We start from the raw sequence: 21,550 nt of genomic DNA on the forward strand, positions 1-21,550 counted from the left end.
AGATTGGCTGAATCTGCGGATGCAGAACCTGCGGATATGGAGCGTCGAGTAATGGACTTGAGCATCCGCGGATTTTGATATCTGCGGGAGTCCTGGAACCGATACCCCGAGGTACGACTATTTACTAGATAATTAAGCCTGTTGGGGTTTTTCCTAAGAAAAATATTACAAAGATTTTTATCTATAAAGAAGATTATAATACTGAAACACTGAAATCTTATGGTTATTAATAGTATGGATTTTTTTTTTTTTTTTTTTTTGTCCAGAGTGCTTGGTTTTTGTTTGAGATGGTAACAGGAAACTTAAGTTACTAGGCACTCACAACTCTCTCTTTCCCCACCCTCCTCTGCCCCCCCTTATATTGTCGACTTTCCCTTCTTTTAGGGCAGCTCAAGGTTTAACCATGGCAGAACACATAAAAATTGGTATATCCTTAGGTGCCCACTTGTGGATCGTTTGTGAGTAATTTGCGTTTTTCTCTAGAAAGAGTGATGCATTTCATCAGTTCCCCTTGGTCACAGGCAACACCCGAAGAAATTATTATTACTGCCAAGGGTGCTTTACAGAGCTGAGCAGAAAGCTGTAACGTCAGGAGACTGAGGTTCGTGCTTTGTAAGAGAGCTCAGGACATTTAAAGGTTTTTTAAGGATACGAAGTTAAGTTGACAGCAAGGATAAGGTCTTAACACTCAACTCATAATTTGCTTCTATATAGAAAGTTGAATCGAAATGTAAACGAGGTGAGAAGGTCAAAAGAGAGCATTTCAATATTTTTTAACAACTAAAGACTAACAAGCAAACTATTTGAACATGATTTTTGTATCGGTTATGCACCGGGTGCTACGTTAGGCTCTTGGGAAACAAAGACGAATAAAAATGGTGTTTACTTTTAGGAAGCTTATAATATAGCAGAGCTCACGTTTCTAGGCTCAGACAATATCCTTGGATGTGAAGAATTTCCCATGTGATCTTGGAACTCTGATTGTAATCTTTCAGAAATGAGGAGGCCAGGAAAAATGTCAGAAGATGGAGATAGGAAATCATCCCTGTTTCCAAAAGGGGATGGAGAAAGTAGATTCTCATAATTAAATAAAACACTAGAATGAATTATTGAATAGATGGCTGGTTTTCTTGAAGGACTATTTTTGGTTCATTGTGAATAAATCATACCAAAAAGGACTGTAGTCATCCCTCGGTATCCGCTGGGAATTGGTTCCAGGACCTGCCGCTGATACCAAAATGCTCAGATGCTCAAGTCCCATAGTTGGCCCTTTGTATCTGCGGGTTCCACATCACTGAATTCAACCAACCTCGGATCACATAGGTATATAGTGTATTTATTGAAAAAAATCCGCGTATAAGTGCACCTGCAGCAGTTAAAACTCATGTTGTTCAAGGATCAACTGTACTGTGTTTTCGTGACTTGCTGGACCTACTAATTGGATAGATGATCCCTTGATTTCTTCAGATCACTGGAGACCGTCTCTCATGATATGCTTGTGCAGGATGGCTGGTTTTTGCGGGGGGCTTCGTGGATACATGTGGTGCCACCAAGGTTTCTTGAGAGGTCTGGTTGGGGGGTGGGGAGAGGGAGCCCTTGATGGCTGGATCTTTCCACCCTTTCTTCACCTAGAGCAGCTCCTGTGTTATCTGTTTATGTATTGGGAATCTCTTTCATTTTGTTTGATAGAGAACTTCTCCTACCAAAGAAAAAAGTTTGAAAGCCCCTGGATTAATTGGTGGTGGGTGCATGCTTGGTTGAGTATCTGTAACCGCCACAGTACCCATTAATGGACTGATATCACCTGAATCTCCAGGGACACTGCTCTTGACTTTTCTCCAAGACCTGTTGACAACTTCAAAGACAAGCTTAATGGTTTTTGAATGACTCCAGGGGGAAGGATAGCTAAAAATTGGACAGAAAAATCAGGAATCAAAGCTGTCAACCTTAACAAGAAGAAACCTAATACGGATAAATGTCAAATTCTGTACGTAGGTCCCCAAATTGAATTAATTGCACAGGGTGGGGAGAGGCATATGAAAAAAGATTTAAGGATTAGTTGATTTCGATCTCAGTATGTCACCAGCATGATGGGCTTCCAGAGGTGCTAATAAAAACCTAGCCTGTTTAAACAAAGCATAATGTCTCGGCTTAAAAGTTGTTTCCTCAAGGAAGCCTTTCTGGAACTTTCTCCCAGAGCGTGTCAGGCAAACCTGTTCCATGCTCCCAGGCCCCTGGTACTTTCTTCCCCAGAGCACTCCCTGTACCTTCTCTGCATGGTAGGCTTGACTGTCTCCTCAGCTGGTTGGGGCACCAGGCCTGGTGGGTTAGTTTCTGTCTCTAGGGCCTGAACAAACGCCTGGCACACGTTAGGCTTTCAGCAAGTGTTTGTTGAACAAAGGATGCAATTTTCAGTTCTGGGAGCCATCTTTTAAAAGGAATGTGGCCAAACCAGGGTGTATTCAGAGAAGGGTAGTTAAGAAGGTGATTAGTCTCAAAAAATTTTCCTGTGAGGAATTTGAATATACTGGGCATGGATAATGTGGAAAAGTGCAGATATAAGGGTCATCAACTAGCTTTTTTCAAGTGTTGAAAGTGGGTAGTGACTTAGGCGTTGTTGCAGGTGTTGGGCATGTTTGGGCAGAGGAAAGGAGGACAGAGGGGGACTGGGGTGTGTATGAGGTGAAATAACAGATTGCAACTCAGGGTGAGACAGCACTGTAGAGCAGACCCATCGAAAGTTGGGAGGGCTTGTCCTATGATGTGGTCAGAGCTGCCGTTTTTTGGAGTCACCCCCTGAGGGTGAGGACCACCATCAGGATAGCTGAGGAGTCTTTTTACAGGCAATACGATGTTAAAGTAGAAATGGTCTCTGGGGGTCCTTTCAGTTCTGATGATTTGGTGATTTTATATTCATTCTCTAGAGAGAAGAGCAGAGACAGTTTTCCAAGTTATAAAACGAGGCAGATTTATTCACTCGTGTTCTGGTTGATCTCTTGGATTGTGATTTATGTTTGGGCTGCCACTCATGCCTTCTGAAGGCACGATGCTTTAAATGATCTATATTTACTCTATGTCCCTTGTTGTTAAATCTACTTTTTGAACAATGGTTGATTTCCAATAAACCTCTCTTCTAATCTTCTACTTTTTTAAAAGTGAGTTTTACTCAAAGGCTTTTGGACAGTAGGAAAAATTGTTTTTTATTTTTTAAGAGAGCTTGGGAATAGGCTATTTTAATAGCTGCTCTTCCTACCCTGTTTAATTACATCACGCAAACAGCACTGCATTCACATGAGGCATTCAGGCCGAGGCTGGGAGCCACCTGGCACGCAGTAGCCAAGCCCCAGGCCTCCCAGTGTGAATGGCGGGGGGTAAGTCTTCAGAACTAGAAAAGGCTGAGAAACATTAGGTTATATCTATGTACATATTAGCACATTTAGCATATGTTGAGTAACTGAACAGAGGGCAGAGGAGGAGAATAAAGGTAGGAGTAATTAAGCCTGTCAGTCTAACTAGAAAGAGAAAACCCACAGATAAGAAAATAATAGACACTAAAAGGAATGTTCTGGAACTGCAACGCAGTGTTTCCTAACGCAAGTTCTAAGCCCTTTCCAAATTACAGGGGCCTGTCTAGCACAGTGGTTCTCAGCCCTGTTTGCTTGTTAGGATCAGGTCTGGGAAAGGCATTTTTAAAACCCAGGGGGTGGTTGGAACATGTTTGTCATTTACTATAGGGCAGACAGAAGGGCTGGTGTGGGCGCTGGAAGGAGGACAGGTGGGTAGAGGGCCATGGAAGGGGCCACATGAGGGGACTGTCCTGGTTAGGGTGACCCTGGGTGGGTCTGTCTTCATGGTTCTTTCCGTGTCACAGACCTATTATGCAGACTGCAGGGGTTTTCTTTGTGTGTGGATAAATTTTAGACCCTGTTTTTTTTTTTTTTTTTTTTTTAAAGTTATACAATTTTTATTTATTTATTTACTTATTTATGGCTGTGTTGGGTCTTCGTTTCTGTGCGAGGGCTTTCTCTAGTTGCGGCAAGTGGGGGCCACTCTTCATCGCGGTGCGCGGGCCTCTCATTATCGCGGCCTCTCTTGTTGCGGAGCACAGACTCCAGACGCGCAGGCTCAGTAATTGTGGCTCACGGGCCTAGTTGCTCCGCGGCATGTGGGATCTTCCCAGACCAGGGCTCGAACCCGTGTCCTCTGCATTGGCAGGCAGATTCTCAACCACTGCGCCACTAGGGAAGCCCTAGACCCTGTTTTTAACAGCATCCTGAAGATGTTGTAGTCTTACAGCACCCCTGAGAGCTAGTTATTTCACAGAAGGGAAAGCCAAACGAGGGTCAGAGAGACGAGGGAGCTGGTCTCGGGCTGTGCAGCTAATGACAACGCATTTCTTTTGCTGCAGGACAACTTCTGTATATTTGCATTGGTGGTTTGCTAAAACCACCTGCAAGAAGAGTAATAATTTGACCTGGAAACCATAAATTCTATTTTTACCTGTATTGATTGGGTCCCCGTGAGCGCTTAAGCTTTTTTTTTACAACTTCATATTGGAATCCGATACTAACTGAAGTGAACTGATCTACTGTGAAAGATCCTTACATATTATTCAATAACTCTAAACTGCTTGCAGTTGCTAATGGAGAGGACATTTAGATCAGATGCTCAGAGAGCAGCAACTCTTCTCTTCAGGCATCGCATCCATTCCAGACTTCCAGAAAGAGGGAGCAATGGAGGCCTGGGGGCCTGGCCATCTTAAAGAACCAGGGATTGGGGGGGCCAAGCCCTGCTCATCCTAAAGTGTTTGCAGGACTTCCCTGGCGGTCCAGTAGTTATGGCTCCGTGCTTCCACTGCAGGGGGCACGGGTTCCATCCCTGGTCTGGGAGCTAAGATCCCACATGCCGTGCGGTGCAGCCAAAATAAATAAATAAATAAATAAATAAATAAAGGGTTTGCATCCTTATGGGGATGAGGCAGTTGTGGCTCATTTCTTTTCCAGGTTCATTGTTGCTATCTCAGTTGGTAAAAATATGTTGATTATTCACGAAAACAAAAAAAATTTACTTTTATCAGATTAAAATGAAATGCTAATCAGTGCTGAGTTCTTGGAAATCTTTGTGGCTTATTTAGCAACACAAATTGGTTGATGTAATTCTGACAGAAGCAGTCTGGTTTTTGCTTTATCCTGGGGGTGTTCTAGCTGTTTCTTCCCTGAGAAAAGTGACTTTGTGCTTAAATTTTCAGGGTTCCAATTCCTGAATGATTAAAATAAAAGAAAAAAAAGAGGAAAAAGGTTCACAAGACAGTGCCATGTAGACAATAGATTCTTAAATCTTATGTAGGTATGTATGTGTTAGGGATGAGCACAGAATGAGAAGGCTCAGTGCTTTTCCTGTGTCGCCAGATATGGAAACCCTCCCCATTTGTGTCGTGGGGTTGGGGAACTTTCCCTTTCCACTCCTCTCTAGTTCTTGTGGCTGGACTAACACACAAGACAGATTAACAGGAGAAAAAGAAATTTTCATTTGCGGACATGCAGGTCTCATAGAAATGGTACCTAAGAAGTGGCCAAGGAAGGGAGCTTTTATATTTTTTAGGCAAAGAAACAATATGCGAGGAATTGACAAGACAAAGAAACTTGGGCTTTGGGTGCTCAATTAGTGAAGAATCTAAACAGGGTTTGGGCTTGGGGCAGTCAATTAAAGACGTAAGGAGGTTTGTTTATACAGGCTTCTCAGCCCCGAATTCCCTGTCTCCGGGTGGTAAGGGTGTCCTTCTACTTCCAGAGGCAGGGAGTGCACCTTCCACATTGGAGACTGATTTCCTGTTTTCAGGGAGACAGAGAGGAGGGTCAGAGCGTCCCTCTTGCATTGGCCATTTCTTAAGTGACTTTAATTCAAAATAATCAATATGCCACTGGGACATATTTTGGGTGGCCTGCCCTGAGTCCCAACAGTGTTCTTTTGGGCTGATTTGACTGGATAAAATTCATTGACTAGACTGCCTAACTCGGGAGGAATTATAATTAAATGGTGACTCGATGTATCCTAGTACATTAAGTCAGTTGCTTGGTCCTTGGTGAACCAATCAACATATCTTAGCCCACCTCGCTCCCACACTTGAGCATTGATGCCTCCGGACCTCAGGCTTCTTCCTTCTTCCCCTTCCCCCCACCCTATTATTTTATTTGCTCCTTCCCAAATTTACTTCCCTCCCGCTCAGCCCAGCCTGAGATCCATCAGGGAAGCTACTATCTCCCCAGGGTCCTCCATCCCTCAGCCCAGCCCTCGTGGTCTGCACCCAGCAGCGCTCCGGGCAGCTGGGAGGCCTCCCTCTCCTCACTGCACTCAGTTCCACCCCCTCCACCCCTTCCCCTCGAATTCTCTCTTCCCTCTTTCAACCCTTATTTCTTTACAGCCTCCTTCTACGTACCATATAAGTCTTTCCTGTCTAAAAAAGATACCACTCCATACCTCATTATTTTGTAATAACCTATAAGGGAAAAGAATCTGAAAAAGACTATATATACATATATATATATATAACTGAATCACTTTGCTGTACACCTGAAACTAACACAACGTTGTAAATCAATTATACTTCAATTTAAAAAAAGTTTAAAAAAATACCACTCCACTTCTGTCCTGTCTCTTGCCTTCCCTTCACACAGAAGCTTTTTATGAAATGAATCAATAGTCATTCTCTTCACTTATCTCCCATTTACATCATGAATCACTGTATCCTGACCCCTGGCCCCCAACCCACCTGTCTGCAGAGTGCTCTTGAAAGGGTAAATAACACCCTGCCTTATTGCCAGATCTTATTAAAGCCAGGTCTTATTGCCTGCCTTATTACAAGACTTATTTTTATTTTGGCCTTTTAGTTATTAACTATTATTATTTTTCAAGAGCCAAGTTTTTTTATTTGTTCATTTCTTGCATTTGAAGTAGTCCTCAGTGACATCCTTGGCCTGACTGAGACTCTCTGCCTTGTCCTTTGTCCTTGGCCACCACGCAACTGAAGCGACCACTTTGCGGAGCTCCCCTCTCTTGTCAGCTTTACAGAGGCCCACTCATTCCCCTAGTTTCTTGTTGGCATCAACTTGAATTAGGTTGATTTGGTACTCAGCACAAACAGCCTCCACCAGCTTGACCCACACAGGCTTATCACACAAAGATGGGTGCAAGCACAGGCTTATCACACAAAGATGGCTGCAAGCACACAAAGGTGGGCTTGGCGCTGGTCTAAGGCTTTGGCAGCTTCCCGAATTCCACGTGCGAGGCCATCGATGGATGAGGGTGGTCTTCAGTACCTCCTATAAAGTGTTGTTAACATCCACTACACCTTCCAGCAGCAAATCAGTGCCTTCCTCAGCCATGGCTGTGGGTTACAGGTGGAGCCGAAACTGGAGTACACCCTCCAGCTTGGTGGCAGCAGGGAAAGAGAACCTTTTATTTATTTTAGTTTTTTTTTTTTTCCAAATTTATTTATTTATTTATTTATTTTTGGCTGTGTTGGGTCTTCGTTTCTGTGCGAGGGCTTTCTCTAGTTGCGGCAAGCGGGGGCCACTCTTCATCGCGGTGCGCGGGCCTTTCACTGTCGCGGCCTCTCTTGTTGCAGAGCACAGGCTCCAGACACGCAGGCTCAGTAGTTGTGGCTCATGGGTGTAGTTGCTCCGCGGCATGTGGGATCTTCCCAGACCAGGGCTCGAACCCGTGTCCCCTGCATTGGCAGGCAGATTCTCAACCACTGCGCCGCCAGGGAAGCCCTTATTTTAGTTTTTAATTTTGGATTTTTAGAAGTAGGAAACTTTTACCTGAAGGAGAGACTTTGAGGCGTCTCTTCCCTGCTGTAAGGCTGATGGGAACGACGTTTCTTGGGTGTGTTGAAGTACAGAGGGTTCAGGCTTCCTTTTCCCCCGGAGGCTCCAGCCTCCATTTCAGCTCTACAGATTTCCGGGCACGAGGTGAGGAGGCATTAGTCTCCTGCTGTTTCAGGTGTCGCCCGATTGTTGTCTGGGTGGGTGCAACCTTCTAACACACGCAGGTGCATACTTTTCACGTATTAAGTCATTTACTGCTCACAATGATCCTGTCCATGGGGAGATTTAGGCACAAAGAGCTAACTTGTCTGGGAACACCCAGCTATCATGGATTTGAACTGAAGTAGTCTAGGAGAAGCCAGAAATCATTGCCGAACACTTTTTAGCCTTTATCTTACTCATTGGCTCTCTCTGACCCTCTTTCCCTGCTCTCCTTTTTAGGTTCCTTAAATGTTGATTGGTCTCAGAAGTCAAGCCCCCCACCCTCTATTCATCTCCTGAATCCAGCTGTTTTCTGTATCTTCACTTAGATGTCCCACAACCACGTGAGATTCAGCACATTCCCAAACAGAACTCCTCACCCTCCCACCAAACCAGCATCCCCTCCTGTGGCCTCTCTCTGTGAATGACACCATCCTCCATTCAGTTATTCAAGTTGGGTGCCAAAAGTCATTCCAGATTGCTCCTTCTCTGTTATCTTCCACCTGGCTTTCAAAGTCCTAGACTGCCCGGGCCCTGCCTTCTTTCCAATCTCATTTCTTAACCCTCACCCCTTGCCCACTCTGTGCCAGCCATCCTTGTCTTCTGTCCACTTCACAAACACACCAAGCTTATCCTGACCCTGGGGCACTTGTCTTAGCTGTTTCCCTTGCCTGGAATTCCCAGTCTCCAGATCTGTGCATCGGTAGATCCTTCTCGACATTCATGTCTCTGGGTAAATATCAGCTGCACAGAGAGGCCTTCCCTGACCACCCAGTCTAACATAGCTGTCAGTCACCCTCTATCACATCACCTTACTTTAATTCTCTGCACTGCACTTATCACTGGCTGATGCTTTCTTATTTATTGATTGATTTGTTTATCATCTCTCCATGGGATGTAAACTCCATGAGAGCAGTGACCTTGTCTGTTCTGTTAGTCCCAGGATCCCAGCACCCAGAGCTGTGTCTTGCATATAGTCAAAATAATATTGATAAGAGCTGACATTGGTGGAGCATTTCCAGTGTGCTTAGGCAAGTAGTAGTACAATATATAATACCCTCATGTGATAATATGTACTTTCATAATAATATACATAGTGTGCATTATATATTAAATATATAACATACAATATAATACGTATAATATATTACACATATGATATATGTATACTATGTAATATAAAATACCTACTATATACAATATATATCATATGTACATATATATGTGTGTGTGTATGTATATCCTCATGGTAATATAATAACAATACCTATTCTCATATGGTTTGGTGAGAATTAAATGAGGCAGTATTAGTAACATCTTATTATGATTATGATTATCATTAGTATTATTATGCCTGGTTTGTAAATGAGGAAACTGCGGTACATAGTGGTTAACTAACTTCACAAGATCACGTGGCTGAGATGTGGTGGGGTCAGGCTTGGACCCAGGAGTCTGGCTGGAGAGCCAGATGCTCAGTAAGCTCACTGGGAGCTCACCGAACACCTTAACCTCTTAGCTCCTTTCTGCCCCACGGCCATAGGAGGAGCGCCCAATGCCTGGATTTTGCCACAGATTCTTAGCTGATGTCCCAACCTCCAGGCCTGCTTTTGAATTCTACTAGCGTGGTCAATCTAAAATGTAAATCAGAACTGTTAGGCTCCCAGTTCTCTTAGACTAAGATCCAAACTCCTTTTCTTCATAAGCTGAATTCTCTTCACATCTCTGCCCATATTTCCTACTTCTTCCCCATGTGCACCTTTATTCCTAACGCACCAAATTACCCTTGGGTCCCTGAACACACTGTGCTGTTTTGCAGCTTCATGCAAAACAGAGGCTGTTTCCCTTGCCTTGCTTAATTTGACAGATTCTTAAAGCTTGTTTCTATTACTTAGAAACTTTCTTAGTGTTCTCCCTAACCTACTCCAACCCCATGGGGCCGCCTACATTGGGTGTTCTCTTCTCTCCTGTTTCACTTTGTGCACAGTTCAATCATGGAAGTACTGTGTTGTACTCTTCTGGGCTCCTCCTATGCTCCCCTACCCCCCAACCTCCAGCCTTCCCTCAGCCTTTCCTGTGGACGTTATCATTTTGACTGGCTTCCCTCCAACCCTGGTACCTAAGAGAAGGCCTGGTAAATATTAGGCACTCAGTAACTATTTGCTGAATGAATACTAACTTCCAAAAGGAATTTGAGGCAATCATATATAAGACAGAGCATTATAATATATTCAGTATTAATACAAACATTTCAGAAACCAACTAGAAAAAATTACGTTCTTGGAATGAGTTTATTCCTGGAATTGGGCACAATTTAACTTTGAGTTTTTTGGCTACCAAGATAAAAAGGGAGATGTGTGGGGGCAGTTTCATCTTTATTTTCTAGGAAAAGGAAAAGGTTCTTCAATTGAGACAAGTTTTTTCGTGGTCCTGAATTCTAGGAAGAGATTCTTCCATGGAAGGGAGATTGGATTTCCTTAAGGACAGTGTTTTTGAATGTAAACATTTGTAAAAAATTTTTCTTAATAAAAGCTCAAGGTTTAACGTTGAATTGCAGCTCCAAAGGCATTTGTTTGGGGTCCTACTTTAATACAGTGCCTGTATTTTTTATTTGGATTTATTTATTATAGGGGTGGAGCTTAGAGAGCCTAGAGATTTTGATAACTTACCCAACAACCATAGCCCAGGCACCTCTTATCAATAGATCCACTTTCCAATGTAAGTTATTTTTTGGGAGGGGAAGTGTGTGGGTTTAGGGCAAGCTTTGGCAAGTCCTGAGTCAGCTATTTTACATTTGGGTCTTTGGTGACTACCAGGGGTTTAGCTTTTCCATGTTGTTCATTGAAGAGATTTCTTGCATTAGACACCAGGTGGTCCGTCCACCTTTGGAGGATCTCTCATCAGAACTTAAGGGCCTGCACAACTACTGAGCCTGCGTGCCACAACTACTGAAACCCATGCGCCTAGAGCCCATGCTCCACAAGAGTAGCCACTGCAATGAGAAGCCCACACACCACAACGAAGAGTAGCCCCTGCTCGCCGCAACTAGAGAAAGCCCGCACGCAGCAACGAAGACCCAACACAGCCAAAAAAAAAAGAAAAAAAATAAATTAATTAATTAAAAAAAGAAAAAAAAAAAGAACTTAAGGGCCTGACTTGTGCTGCCTGGTTCGAAGGCCATCTTGCCTTCATGAAACAGTGAGCTCCAGCAGTGTGGGGCAGGGCCACTGTAGTTCTTCACAGACTATTAGCTCAAGCACCTATATAAGCCCTGGCTGAGCCTCAGAGCTGTACATCCTAGAGTTCTGTGCCATCAAGTATTGGGAGGGATAATTTTGGTCTAAAAGATTTAAGGACAAAGTATTATAAAATAGTCTGCATTCACTGAAAAATATATTTACTGAGCACCTGTTGGGCACTGGGCACTGGTGGGTACTGGGGGGTACAGTCTTAGTGCCCAGGTAGAGCTCACCATCTAGTATGATTTCTGTCTTCACTGATTTTACAATCTAGACAGAATCATAAGAGAACCATTCTGATGAGACTGTCAGGGCATCCATGTACCAAATAAACTCCTAGGTAGCTGAGTTCGTTCACCTATTAGATGAGGATGATTTAGGATTGTCCATTTAAACATTGGGGGTGTCTGCCAAATGTTATCATTTGAGATTTAACATAGTTGATACAGCTTCTTCCCTTGGCCCCTTGTCAGTGAACAAGATCAGGTGGTTTTTTTTTGTTTTTTCATTTTGAAAATTTTCAAACACACAGAAAAGTAGAATAGTAGTCCAATGAACAGCTTTATAACCATCAACTCTATTCAATAGTTGTTAACATTTTGTCATATTTGCCTCAACTATGTTTTTTTCTTGATGTGGATGTATTTTAAAATTAGTTACAGATATCATGACATTTAACCTCCAAACACTTTTGAATGCAGCACTGATATTTTCCTCATGTGATCAGCAGCCTCCAAGGTGGCCCCCAGTGATCCCTGCCTCCCGGGATTCACCCTCTTGGGTAATCCCCTCCCATTGAGTGTAGGCTGGACTTATTGATTTGCTTCTCAGACATAGAATATGGCAGAAGCAGTGGGATGTCCCTTCCAAGATTAGGTTATGAAAAGATTGTAGCTTCTGTCTTGGGCATCCTCTCTCTCCTGTCCTTGATCTTTCACTTGCTCTGATGCAAGCCAGCACGGTTGTGAGCTGCTCTATGGAGAGGTCCACGTGGCAAGGAACTCATCTCTGGCCAGGAGCCAGCAAGGACCTGAGGCCTGTTAACCATGTGAATGAGTTTGGAAACATCCTCCCCTAGTCAAGGCTTGAGATAACTGCAACCTGGCTGACATCTTTTTTTTTTTTTTTTTTTTAATATTTGGGATTTTATTTTATTTTCTTAATTTTTAAAAAGTGAAGTATAGTTTATGTACAGTGTTGTGTTAATTTCTGCTGTACAGCAAAGTGACTCAGTTATACACATATACAAATTCTTTTTTATATTCTTTTCCATTATAATTTATCCCAGGATATTAAATATAATTCCCTGTACTATATAGTAGGACCTTGTTGTTTATCCATTCTATAGGTAATAGTTTGCATCTACTAACCCCAAACTCCCAGTCTATCCCTCTCCCTCCCCCCTCCCCCTTGGCAACCACAAGTCTGTTCTCTATGTCTGTGAGTCTGCTTCTGTTTCATAGATGAGTTCATTTGTGCCGTATTTTAGATTCCACATATAAGTGATATCATATGGTAGTTGTCTTTCTCTTTCTGACTTACTTCACTTAGTATGATAATCTCTAGTTGCATCCCTGGCTGACATCTTAATTGCAGCCTGTGAGAGACCCTGAGCCAGAGGCACCCAGCTAAAGCTGCCTGGATTCTTGACTCACAGAAACTGTGAGGTAATAAATATTTGGCCTTTTTAAGCTGCTAAATTTTTGAGGAAATTTATTACGCAGCTATCAATAACAAACACACCCACGTAGCTCCAATCCCATTAATCCTAGTAGGAGCCTCTTTGAGCAGCTGCTGAGCTGTGAAGGGTACAGCCAGGTTGTCAAGAGGAAAGAGTGCTTATCCAGCTATGATGGGCGGCAGGCATCAGGCATCCAATTTCAGTTGCCTCAAGTTACATAGATAAAAGGTTTTACATCTTTTAGAAGTAGAATCTTATCTTTTAGTCTCTCACGAGACTATTATTACTACCCATTCTGATTTTAGCAGTGTTCTTGTCTTGGCTGTGAAGAAACCTGGATCTATTCCAAGATTGTGGAGCTTGGCACACAGGAGGTTTCTGTCTCTGGATTCAATGATCTTTGAGAAAGTAGTGTGCACTGGGGAGAGAGTTATGTGGGACATTCTTAACCATCTAATGGCCGGGATACATGAACAATAATGTTCAGTAGGGGAGTAATAAGGCCTCCCACAGAGTAGGAGCTAAAGACTCAGTCTTACACTCGGAAAGAAGCATCATACAGAATTCTATGTGCTATCCAGCATACTCATGGGTATATCATTTGAGAAGGTATCAGATTCCCAATTTTTTTTTTTTTTTTTTTTTTGGCCATTCTCAGACCAGGGGTCGAACCCAGGGCCCGGCAGTGAAAGCGCTGAGTCCTAACCACTGGACCACCAGGGAATTCTCCAGATTCGCATTTTTAAAGATGAGGTCAATAGCAGTTTGATTTCCTCCAAAGGGATCTATGCCTATTGTGTGAATCTGAGTAAGATCCACCACTCTGGGCAGGTGCTAAACAGTTCTGGTGGTTAAAGGTTTGCACCAGTTTTTGGTGATTGCTCAGATGTTTGAAAATGGTTGAAGATCCTGGATTCCAGCTAAGGTGAAACCTGGGGTCCATAAAATGATGACAGATCCTCCAGAAATGTGGAGTCTGCTTGCAGGGCCCTGATGGCCAGGCACAAAACCTGCCATTAGAATCTGCTACTATTCAACTTTCTTAAAAGAAGGATAAGTTCCTTATAAAAGGATTTGAATATAAATTTCAGCATGACATTGAATTCAGTCTGATGTGTTGTTTCATTAACTAAACCATATTTGGAGGCTACCAGATAGTCTTTATTGAATAAAGAGACAGAACAGCTGGTTCCTCTGATTGCCCAAATACAGAATAGCCAGGACAGAAATGAAATGAAGGGGAAAGCCTCTCTTGGGATGTAGTTTGAGTTGAGTGCTCTATATTCTTTTCCCTCAGAAGGCGTACTTGGGAAAGTGAAACAGGGGAGACCCATAGAACTTTTATACCCCTCCAATCTCACTGTTTCAGTTGAATGTCTAGTCAGACTCAAAAGCAGCAATATTTCAGCAACTTCAAGAAGAGAGAGAAATAAGAAGGCCGATCATCAGTGAGTCAGTAATGCTGCGTCATCGTTAGAGATGTTAGCTATGGTTCTTGAAGACTTCCAGAAGCTGCTGTTTAATGTTATTAAATTATAATACTAAGTGAGTCTGAGCAGGCATTTGCCTCCTCCTGAGAAATATTTTCCTAAACCGGATTTCCTGTGTGTGAAATTTTTCCACAACTGGTACAAATCCTTTATCCAAATTTCCTAAAATTACAGTGTATGTGCATGAATGCTTTGAGCGCATGGAGTTCAGAAGGTGCTCAGAAACATTAATAGGAGGACTGAAGTACAGAAGAGCAAGTGCAATCCCATCCTTATAGTGGGGAAGGTATGTTCATCCTTGTCTCATCCATAGGGAGTTTTAAGAGCTGGGACATCAACAAAGAGAAGATCGGGAGGAAGAGGCGAGATGATTGGTACTGGTGGTCATTGGGGAAGGGGTCAAGATAGTTCATACTCTCTGGAAAAAATTTTCCTGTACGTTCTTCTAGAGAATTTTGTAGAAGATTGGAGGAGTATCTAGTTGCCTTCCAGAATGAAATCTGAGGAGGGATTAAATTTAGGGGCTTCTTCTGGTATCCCCCCACCCACCTTTATTTTTTCCCAGAGTGTGAGCCAGTTGGTGCAACTAGTAAATGTCAGAAAGTTGTCAAAGTTAATGGTTTTAATTCTGATATTTACTCATAAGGACCATTAATAACCTCATATATAAGATAGCACCACCCCCCTCATAGTTGAAAGAATCACGTATTCAGTGATTTTAGAGTATGCTGGGAATATGAACAAGAGCTCTTTAAAGGAAGTGGCCTGTCATATGACTTCTGACAAAGAGAGGTCTGACCAAGAGTGTAAGAGAGACTAGAACATAGATTTCCTTCAGCTTTGCCCTCTGGGAGTCACATGCAGGAAAAAGAGCTTCAAGGATGTGTTCTTTGAAGGTTGGCTGGTAAGATTACTGTGACCTGTGCTATCCTTGGGGAAAGTACTCAAAGTCTTTGTCTCTCAATTGTTCTTAAAGTCCCAGTTAATTAAATGTTGAGAGAGGGACAATTAGAAATAGGAATAATATCAACATTGTCTTCACTGGAATTATCTGTTTATAAATCCCATCAGTGCTCAAGTATAGGGAACATTAAGTAGGTGAAACACGTAATTACTCTTGATTCTTAGATTAATAGAAAAATGAGTACTTGAAAGTCTTTTGACTATTAATCTTTAATTTCTCTCTAGAACGATATTCTCCCCACAGCCAGTCTTTTCTCTTCTGCCACTTATAGCATTTGGAAATTTAGCTAAATGGCAGGAATGGAGCTGATAGTGGCCAGTAAAAGCTGGGAGCAGAATTAGTAAGGGAATAAGTGGATATAATTCAGAGGTTCATTTCTATAGCTACTTCCAGTGCTCTGAAACAAACATTCTACCCACTATCGCATAGTGATATATGTGAACACAAGTCATCGGTTTTTACGTAGAAGTATGTTAGTGGAGACTTACTTTCCTAGGGTGTTGTGCAAAATAAATATGGCCGTAAATTCTTTGTGTGATTCCAGAGGAAAGAACTGGGATCAATGGTAGATGTACCACGGGGACATATTTTGTCTCAATGTAAGGAACTATCTAACCAGAGAATTGCCTGCCTTGCCCAGGAAATGAGGGAGAAGTCCCTAGAGGGGCTGCCGTTGGGGACTCTCTGGTAGGGAAATGGGAGAAGGGATTTCTACACTGCGTGGGAGGTTAGACTGTTCCGCCCACAGCTGTAGTACTTGTTCTATTATTGTCGATGAGTGTAAAATAATTCCTTATGTTAGAATAGCACCTTCTAGTTTGCAAAATGCTTTCACATTATTACATTTTTCAATCCTTATAATAGTTCTCTAATCTAAGGAAAGACAGATCAAACATACTTAAGGCTATCAACACCTTAATTGATGATTTCTACTGTGATAGGTACCAGAGGGACAGAAAAGTAAAACAGAGGGTTACCTGCCCTCAAGGAGATTAAAAACTACTTGAGGAGATAGGACACACACATAAATAAGACTGTGAGATGACGTGTGAATTACCTAATGAGTGATCTAGACCAGTGGCTCTTAAAGTGTCGTCCCTCGACCAGCAGCATCAGCATTACCTGAGATCTTGTTAGAAAGGCAGATTCTTGGGTGCCACTCCATACCTACTGAATCAGAAACTCCTGGCCTGGGGATGCGTGGGGGATAAATCAGTATTTTCAAAAAGCCCTCTAGGTGATGATGATGTGTGCTCGAGTTTAAGACCACCGATCTACTCCAGTCTAGACCAGTGCTTCTCAAACTTTAGCGTGCATAAGAATCATCTGGAACAGCACTATTCAAAGTCTGGTGTAAGAACTGCAGGCTCTCCAGGGAATTTTTATGCCTCTAAAGTTTAAGAAACACTGACCTGGAAGCTTGTTGAAACACAGATTCTTTCCCAGTCTCACCCCCAGTCATTCTGATTCAGTAGATGGGACCTGAGCATTTGTGACGCTGATGTTGGCATCAGGCTATCCTCTGAGCAGCCCTGCTCTAAGCAGTTGTCCCTCTGGGGTTTGGCAGGGGAGTGGGCAATGAGAGGTGCTAGTGGACTGGACAGTGCAGGTAGCCTTCCTGGAGTGGAGGAGGGAGAACTTGATCTGAGTCATAAGGGAAGGGTTGGGTTAGACAAGTGGAGGTTGTTTGAGACAGGAAGGATGGGATGAAGGATGGTGATGGGATGAGCTCCCGGCATATTTGACTGAAGTAGAGCATTCACATGAGGTAGACCTTGACTTGCCCTGCCAGGGCCTGGAGAGACCTATCTGCTGGCAGCTCTCATGCACCCTCCCCAGGGAAGAGGCTGAGAGGCAGGCAGCAGGCAAACAGCCTAGACCAGGAGTGCTTCCTCATTTGCGCTGTTTTGTGGTCCCTCCCTCTGGTGGGACTTGTTAAGATCCATGTTGCTCTCTATTTGTCCTCTCCTCATCCCTCGGTTTCCTTGCTCACTAAGCCATCTTGCTTCAACTCTGCAGCTTCCTTGTTCTCTCAGTTTGGTCTGAATCTTCAGGATTGGATTCCGGCCACTCTTCTCAGCCTCCGTGTTGATTTAGTTCTCCCTGGACAACTGTGTGGCTTTGCCCTCCATATGTGCCCTCCCCTCACTCAGCTATCGCCTCAGTCAGTTCTAATGGGGTGGGGGCAGGTAATGGGGTGAGGGACCTAGCTGACCTGTGCAGTCTTGTTCCACATGTTCTCATCTCTGTTGCATCCTGCTGTCTCCTGGTCAGCCCTGTGTTGCTGCCTGTGACAGAAGTGGAAGGCCATGTGGGAAGGGCCAGAGGTCAGGCTTGGAGGTCAGAATAAGCAGCCTTGACTTCATGGGGCCATTTAAAGTCTTGACCAATGATCTATGATAAAGTCCAATCCCAGCGAGCTCAAGTCTGGCGTACAAAGAGCAGATATCCTTCAGGGCCCTAGAACATTCTTGTTATTCATGACTTAGTGCTCCCCACTCAATTTTTGGTCATCCTTGGGTGCTTCAGTGGTTCCTCCATCTACAACATGATCTTCCTCACAGAGAAGAGCTGCTCAAACCACCCAGGAGAGGTAGGATCAGATTCTAGAAACACCCAGGACCAGCTATCATTCTCCAGCCCTCAGTGGAGCCAACCCCTGCCCCCCTGCCATGGGCTCTCCTCAGGTCCATGTGGCCCCTCCCTCTGGCTGCTTGGTTGCCATCCTTGCATTTCCTCACTGGTCTCTGCTCCCTGGTGGCTGCTTGAAGACCCAGCCAGAGAGGTCTGTGAAATCAGCCTGGCCACCTGAAGTCACCCTGCCACTGCTGGGATGTGGGCTCACCCTCACAGTCAGGAGGGCCGAGCATCCTCAGAAAGGCTTCTGTGGTTTTGGAACCTGGCCTCTGGTGGACCATCCCTTAGGGAGTCCCATGTACCCTGGGTCCCTCACCTCCCAGTGTTTCTGATATTTTCAGTCTTTATTTTCTCTCACCAGTGATTCATGGTCCACACACCAAATCTGGGGGCTGGCAGGGAGTTACAGGTGCTCAGATATCCCTCAGCTCCTTCTGTCCATCTCTACAGAAACTAGTGGGGTGGTTTACCTACTGAAAATGAGGCTTGAGTTGCCTCGTCACCCAAGCCTGCTGCTTCAGTGCCCTTCAGAAGTGCCCTTAGTGTTTTGTTTTTGCTAACACCCTCCACTAATGAAAAATGGGCTCACTTGGTGAAACCTGGGGGTGCTGCAGACTTGAGACTTCGGCTTGTCCTCTTCATCTCTAAGCAGAGTCTAATCTAAATTCAGTCTCCCTCTTAAAAATACTTCCTGCCAAGCTCAAAAGGCCAAATCTGGAACAATTTGAACAACAGAAAGAATAATGAGAGTACTGGATTATAGGCCATAGAATAAAATAAATATCGACAAGTGCACACTTAAATAAATAATGGAATATGTCAGTAAATGGGGGATGAAGGGAACAGTAGTATTTGGATCAATACATGTAGAAGGATTGAGAGAAACAGAAAATCCTGATTAGGCAAACACCACAGTAATAATTGTTTCAGATGACATCTACTGATGGATGCTAAAATTAGTGGGCCAAAGTTTGAGGAGAAACAGGATATTTATACAGTCTCAAAGTTTCTCTCCCAAGGCTATTAATTGCAAAAGGAAAAATAGTAACATTACAGTGAAGAAACCTTATAGACACCACCTTCACCGCATGGTCAAGGTTAACATCCCCAGTGATATGGACATATGGACATTGTGGACCCTCTGACATGATGCCCCGAGAAGGGGTATTAGGGTTCTCCAGAGAAACAAGCCAATAGGAGATCTAGATATAGATATCTAGATCTATCCATGTCTATTTCTCTTATATAATAAAGTTATATTGACTCATACAACTATGGAGGCTGACAAGTCCCAAGATCTGCAGGGTGGGTTGGCAGGGTGGAGACCTGGGAGGGCTGATGGTGTCGTTCCAGTATGAACTGGCTCAAGACCAAGGAAGAGCCAATGTTTCCATTTAAGTCTGAAGGCAGGAAAAAGCCCATGTCCCAGTTCAGAGGCAGTCAGGCAGGAGGAGTTCTCTCTTACTCCAGGGAGAGTCAGCCCTACTGTCCAATAAGGCCTTCATCTAATTGGAGGAGGCCCACCCACATTAGGGAGAGCATTCTGCTTTACTCACTCTACCACTTAAATGTTAATCTCATCCAAAACACCCTCATAGAAACACCCAGAATAATGTTTGACCACACAACTTAGCACCCGTAGTCCAGTCAGGTTGACACATAAAATAACCATCACAGAAGGGTTCATAAAAATGCATGACTACTCTAATTATTAATCACCTTAGACAAACCCAAGTTGATGAACATTTTACAGAATAACTGACCAGTATTCTTTAAGTGTCAAGGCTATGAAAGACAAGGCAAGACTGAGGAGGTTGGAGGAGAGTAAGGCAACCTGATAACTAAATGCAGTGTGGGATCCTAACTGGGATCCTGGAACAGAAAAGGGTACTAGTTGAAAAACTAATAAAATTTGAATGAAGCCTATAGTGCAGTTAATTGTTTTATATTGATGTTAATTCTTTAGTTTTGGTAAACGTACTGTGGTTACCTAAGATGTTAATCTTAGCAGAAGCTGGTTGAAGGGTATACAGAAACTCTGCTATTTTTGCAACTTTTCTGTAAGTCTAAAATTAATTAACTAAAAAAGTTTAGAAAAAAAGTTTCCTGCCATTGGGTACTCTGAGGATTTCTTAGTAACAGAGGGTATTTTTATATTCTTTAAATTTATAACTGTCTTGTGTGTATATATACATATAATTGTGTATCTACCGTGAATGCTAAATTCTATCCTTTTTTTTTTTTTTTTTTTTAGCAAGTTCCTTTAAAAACCCTTAGACTTTTGTTCTTTTTTTCCTTCTATGTTCTGTGTTCCCTCCTGACTAAAGCATCCTTTTGTAAATGTTCACAGCTCAACCCTCTTGCTGTTCCATGGAGGGTCTTTATCTCTGAGGTGGTGCTCCTCATGGCATATTGTACAGAGCAGAGGGCATCAGGCTGGGAGTCAGGAGACCCAGGTGCCAGCATTTTTAGTCTGGTTCTGTCACTAACTCAGTATCCTTCCAGTTTTAACATTCTGAGCCAAATGGCAAATTTGGGCTGAATGCTATAGGCATTAGTTGATGTATGGATTCAAATGATTATATTTAGTATTTTTTTCCCTTTTATCAAGGTCTGAAGTGCTCTATTTTTAGATTTCCTAAGTTTTTATAAACTCATGTACGTTTTTTCCTCTTGCCCCCCAAAGTCTTTGGAGTCTACAACAGAATTCACAATTTACTCTGGCATTTCCCTTAGACTCTTTCCTTTTAGCCATTTAAGGAAATCAACATTTTGGGGGGCCAGGAAGCCAGTGTAGCTCTCCTTTAACTTGTTTTCTCCTCTCTGAAACTGGGTCGTATGTGTAAAAGTGAGATTTGAAAAAGGGCTGTCTGAACTGAAAACTTCTATTGCCCTGAGACGGCTTTGAAAGGAGGCTTCTGGTGGAAAGATGGATGGAATCTACCAGATGGAGAGAAGTGGGGGACACATATGGGTTTTGGGGGGCAGGGAAAGAGGTGGGCACAGCATGAGCAGAGGCGTGGCAGTGGGAAGCATGAAGCATGCTGGGGAGCGGGGCTGTTCTGGGTCTGCTAGGGTAAAGGAGGATGAGGGATAAAGCTGGAACGTGGGCGGGAACAGAGTGCGATGAGCCTTGGATTCCAGTTTGAGTTTGGACTGTATTTCATAGTCCATTTCATAAACCATCGAAGGTCTTTGTGAAAGGGAGTGCCACAGTGAAAAGAGTGTCTTAGAGATTTAAGTATGAGTGGGATATGGAATGGACTGGAGAAACAGAGGGTCTCTCCTCATGAGTGCTGGTGTTTGATGAGTTAACCAGATACGGCGCTAAGTGCTTTACATGTGTTATGTCATTTAATCCTCACAGTAGCCCTAAGAAATACCCTTAATATCATCCCCATTTTCCAGATGGGAAAACTGAAGCTTTGCGAGGTTAGTTAATGACCAGGCTTTCCGTAGTGAATAACAGTGGTGGCAGGATGTGAAGTAGGATGGATCCGTTTCCACTTGGGCTG

General features: G+C 43.3%; 1 protein-coding gene and 1 pseudogene across 6 annotated transcripts in view; one reads left to right on the forward strand and one right to left on the reverse strand.

Moving 5' to 3' along the window:
* Nucleotides 1-21,550, forward strand: part of FAXC (failed axon connections homolog, metaxin like GST domain containing) — a 76,849-nt gene that overhangs the window by 43,524 nt on the left and 11,775 nt on the right. The gene's annotated exons all lie outside the window — the stretch shown is intronic.
* Nucleotides 5,327-11,153, reverse strand: LOC309667155 (small ribosomal subunit protein eS12 pseudogene; annotated as a pseudogene). The gene has a single exon. The product of its transcript is annotated as a small ribosomal subunit protein eS12 pseudogene (transcript).

This window comes from Balaenoptera physalus (genome assembly GCF_965194825.1).
Source record: "Balaenoptera physalus genome assembly, chromosome: 9".
Classification (NCBI taxonomy): Eukaryota; Metazoa; Chordata; class Mammalia; order Artiodactyla; family Balaenopteridae; genus Balaenoptera; species Balaenoptera physalus.